General features: G+C 39.0%; 1 pseudogene; it reads left to right on the top strand.

Annotated features, from left to right (window-relative positions):
• The first annotated feature begins 803 nt into the window (after positions 1-803).
• Positions 804-1,225, top strand: LOC102482600 (complex III assembly factor LYRM7-like; annotated as a pseudogene).
• The last annotated feature ends 3,625 nt before the right edge of the window (positions 1,226-4,850 follow it).

The raw sequence follows: 4,850 nt of genomic DNA, 5'->3' as shown, positions 1-4,850 counted from the left end.
ATTCAAGGTGAAGATGCTGGCAGATTCAGTGTCTGGTGAGGACCCACTTTCTGGTTCATAGCTGGTGCCTTCTAGCTGTATCCCTATATGTTAAAAGCAGGCAAGACAGTTGTCTGGGGCCTCTTTTATAAGGGCAGAGCCCTTGTGACCTAATCACTTCCCAAAGGGCCATGTCCTAAAACCATCATGTTGGGTATTGGTACCAGCAGATGGCGTAACGGTTACATCACTGGACTCCCACATAGTTGACTACAGTTTGAGTCCCAGACCCAGAGACTTAAAACTCACACTAGGCACTTGTGTGTGCGTGCCCAAGATCCTGAGAGGAGAATGGAGAAGAGACTGTGGTGTGGCCATCCCCACCAAGGGGCGATTTATCACTTTCTGTCTCTCTCTGTCTCTCAGGCATGTGAGCACACACACCCTATAGAAAAAAGTCTCTCTAAAAAAAAAGCCCATCATGGGGCCAATAGATGTTGTGGTGGTTAAGGGCACTGGACTCCCACGTGGCCTACTGTGGTTCAAGTCCCAGACCTGGTGACTTGCTTTCTCACTTTCTCTCTCACTGTTTCTCTCTGATCAAATTAAAATAAATAATTCTTTTTTAAAAAAAGAACTATTTTTTTTATTCATTCACTCATTTTAATTTGACCAGAGAGAAAGAGACGGAGGGAAAGTGAGAAAGCAAGCCACCAGGTCCAGGACTCGAACCGTGGTCAACCCTGTGGGAGTGTCCAGCACCTTAACCACAACGCCACCTGCTGGTTCCAATAATAATTCTTTAAAAAAAATTCATGGGCTGCTTCGCCGGGGAGAACCATGGGTCAGGCAACCAAGGTTTTACAGCTCTTTAAAACATTGCACAGAACCAGACAACAAGTTTTTTAAAATGATGCCAGAGCATTAGAAGCAGCCAGAATAAAGATAAATGAAGAATTCAAAAGTAATAAAAGTGAGACTTCGCCTAAGAAAATAGAAGAGCTTATGAAAATAGGTTCTGATGTTGAATTGCTACTCAGGACATCAGTTGTACAAGATATTCACACAAACCACAATACACTGAAATTGGTTCCTAGAAAAGACCTTCTCATAGAAATTGTGCCATATTGTGATGCACCAACCCAGAAGCAGTGACTTCTCTAGGATAAAACAAGTGTTTTTACTTTTTAACTTTAAAATACATAACTCTGGCAAATGTCCTGGGAATGCAAATATTTTTCTCTAAACCGGCATGTTGAAAATGAGTGAATTAATGAATAACTTCATAATTAAATTTTACATTAAAAGGACATTGCTGAGAACTGCAGAAAATATGTATTTCTAATGGACATTAGTTATTTCATTTTCATTCAAAATCAACTTCTAGAAAGTAAAATAAATGACCATTTCTGTTTCACTTTGATAAAAAAAAAAATCATGTTGGGTATTAAGTTTTAACATACAAATTGTAGAAGAAACACAGTTCAGACCACAGCAGGATACGCTAGTGAAAGCAATGAAGAAAATCTTCTCCGGTATTTGGATAGAGCCTTAAAGGACATCCTGAGTTTGTCAGATACTGGAAGGAAGAAACAATACAACTTAGAGGTACGACAGAATACAGTATACATGGAGAAGAGCATAGTGTTTTTTTTAAACATGTATGGAAAAAAGAACACATATGAAAAACCAATAGCCCACATGGGACCAGCAGTTAGCGTAATGGCTATGTCACTGGACTCCCACTTAGTCAACTGCAGTTCGCGTCCCAAACCCGGTGGCTTAAACTCATGCCAGGCGCATGTGTGTACGTGCCCAAGATCCCGAGAGGAGAATGGAGGAGGAGGGATTGTGGCGTGGCCATCCCCCCCTGGGGGGTGATTTCTCACTTTCTGTCTCTCTGTCTGTCTGTCTCTGTCTGTCTGGCAAGCGCACGTGCCCTATAGCAAAAACTTCTCCAAAAAATAATAGCCCATCATATTCAGTGGGAGACTGAAAGGTTTTCCCCTAAGATAAGGAACTTTTGTCACTTCTGTTCAACATTATACTGGAGGTTCTCACCAGGGAAATTAAAAACAAGTATCCAAAATGGAAAGGAAAAAGTGAAACTATATACGCAGATGAGATGATCTTACAGAGAGAATCCTTACAAATTCATACACAAAACACAAAACTTTTTTTTTAGAATTTTTTAATAATTATTTATTTTATTTCATTTATTCATTCATTCATTTTTTTAATTTAACCAGAGAGAGACAGAGGTTGATAGTGAGAGAGAGAGGAAGCGAGAAAGCAAGCCACCAGATTCAGGACTCGAACCCTGGTCAGCCATGTGGGAGTGTCCAGTGCCTTAACCACCACACCACCTGCTGGTCCCCAAAATACAAAACTGTTAAGGGGACTGCAGGTGATACGGTGGTTAAGGTGCTGGACTCCCACATGACCGTCTGTGGTTTGAGTCCCAGACCTGGTAGCTTGTTTTCTCACTCTTTCTGTCTCTGTCTGGTCAAATTTAAAAAATAATAATAATAAAATATTTTTTTATTTAAAAAACTATTGAAAATAAGTAAGTTGAGCGAAGTTATTGAACTTGCAGGATATAAGATCAATATAAAAAAATTCGGGAGGAGGCATGGTGGTTACAACGTTGGACTCCCATATGGTCAACTGTAGTTTGAGTCCCAGACCTGGAGGTTTGCTTTCTCACTTACCCTCTCTTTTTCTCCCTTGTCTCTCTCTGGTGAGCCTATGTTCCCTATAACAAATTAGAAATGAATAATAACAATAAATAAAATTAAATAAATAATTCTTTAAAAAATAAAAATAAACTGGGACCAGCAGGAGCTGAACACTCCCACACGGCCAACCACAGTTCAAGTCCAGGACCTGGTGGCTTGCTTTCTCACTTTCCCACTTTCTCTCCCTCTCTCTCTGTCTCTCTCTGGTCAAATTAAAATAAATGAATGAATAAATAAAATTAAATAATAAAATAAATAAATACAAAATAAATTGGGCCAGGGCCAGCTGTTGGTGGCATTGTGGTTAAGGCAACTGGACGGCTGAATGGCCACCTGCACAATTGGAGTCCCAGACTAGCAGCTTGAAAAATATGCCAGTTGCATGTATGTGCATGCCCCAAGTCCCAAAAGGAGACATGGAGAAAGGATTGTGGCATGACCATCTCCCATGGGATGAGGGGTGCTTTGGTGCTTTCTTACGTTTTTTTCCCTCTCTCTCTCCAGTACAAACACATGCTCTCTAGTAAATTAATATAATAGCAATGAACAATCTGAGAACAAAGTCAACAACTCCATTTACAAAAGCAAATAACCAAAAATACTTAGGAATAAATTTAACAAAAGAAGTGCAAGTCTTATACACTATGAAACACTGTTGGAAGAAATTGAAGATCTTAATAAATTAAAAGATATCCTACGTTCCTGAGTTGGAAGACTTGAAATTGTTAAAATGGCAATCTTTCCTAAATTGATCTACATTATAAATGCAAACTCTGTTATATTCCAGCTGACTTCTTTTTGCAGAAATTGATAGGCTGATTCTAAAATGCACATAGATATGCAAAATAAGGGAAAATATCCAAATAACCCTGAAAAAGAGAATTGGAGGAATCACACTTCCAAAATTTCAAAACTTACCACAAAGCTATGTAATAAAAAGAGTGTGATACTACCCTAAGGACAGCAAGGTAGATCAATGGAATAGAATCGATACTCCAGGAATTGTCAATTGATTTCAAAGGGGGCCAAGACCAGTTAGTGGGGAAAGGATAGTCTTTAAGAAATGGTGCTGGAACAACTGGTATCCACATGCAAAAGAAGAAAGTTACACTCCTTCCTATACATAAAAACTAACTCAAAATGGGCCAATAACCTAAATATAAGATCTAAAGCTATTGTTAAGATTTTTTTTTTAATTTGCTGTAGGGCAAGTCCACTCACTAGAAAGACAGAGAGAAAAGGAAAGTGAGAAAGTACCCTCCACGGGGAATGGTCACATAGCAATCTCTTCTCCATTCTCCTCTGGATTTTGGGTTCACACACACACATGCACCCAATGTGTTTCTCATGCCATCAGGTCTGGGACTTGAACGGTGTGCTCAGTCATGTTGGATCCAGATGCCTTAACCACGATGCTACAGGCTGACCCACTTTTCATGAGTTTTGTGCTTCAAAGGACACTATCAAAAAAAGTGATATTTTCTCCCAGAGAAAATATTTGTAAATCATACCTCTGATAAGAGCCTACTGTTCAAAATATATAAAGTCTTTTAAAAAGACAATTTGGGAACCAACAGGTGATGTGGTGGCTAAAGCACTGGACGTTCCCAGATGGCTGACCATGGTTCAAATCCCAGACCTGGTGGCTTGCTTTCTCACTTTCTCTCTCTCTCAGGTCAAACTAAACTAAATGAATGAATAAATAAAATTAAATAAATAACTCTTTTAAAAAAGACAGCCTAGGTTAAAAATAGGAAAAGTATCTGAATAAACATTTCTTCAAAGCAGATGTACAAATGACCAACAAGGGAAGCTCAACTTTAGTTGTCAGATGCAAACCAAAACCACTTTACACCCCCTAGGATAGCTATCCAAAAGATTGACAATGACAAATTTGGCAAGGATATGGAGAGATTGGAAGCCTCATACATTGCCAGTGGGAATGAAAATGACATAACTACTTTGGAAAACAGTCTGGCAATTCGTCAAAAAGTTAACATAGTTACCATGTCTTAGTACATTGGTTTGGCCTGTTACAATAAAATACCATAGACTGGGTCATCTATAAACTTACCTAATCACCTTCCAGAAGGTCCCACCTACTAATACTATCATTTTGGGGTTAAGATTTCT

Source organism: Tupaia chinensis, unplaced genomic scaffold, assembly GCF_000334495.1.
Source record: "Tupaia chinensis unplaced genomic scaffold, TupChi_1.0 Scaffold000126_2, whole genome shotgun sequence".
Lineage (NCBI taxonomy): Eukaryota > Metazoa > Chordata > Mammalia > Scandentia > Tupaiidae > Tupaia > Tupaia belangeri.
Note: the sequence above shows the minus strand (reverse complement) of the source record. Positions and strands in the feature narration are given on the sequence as shown.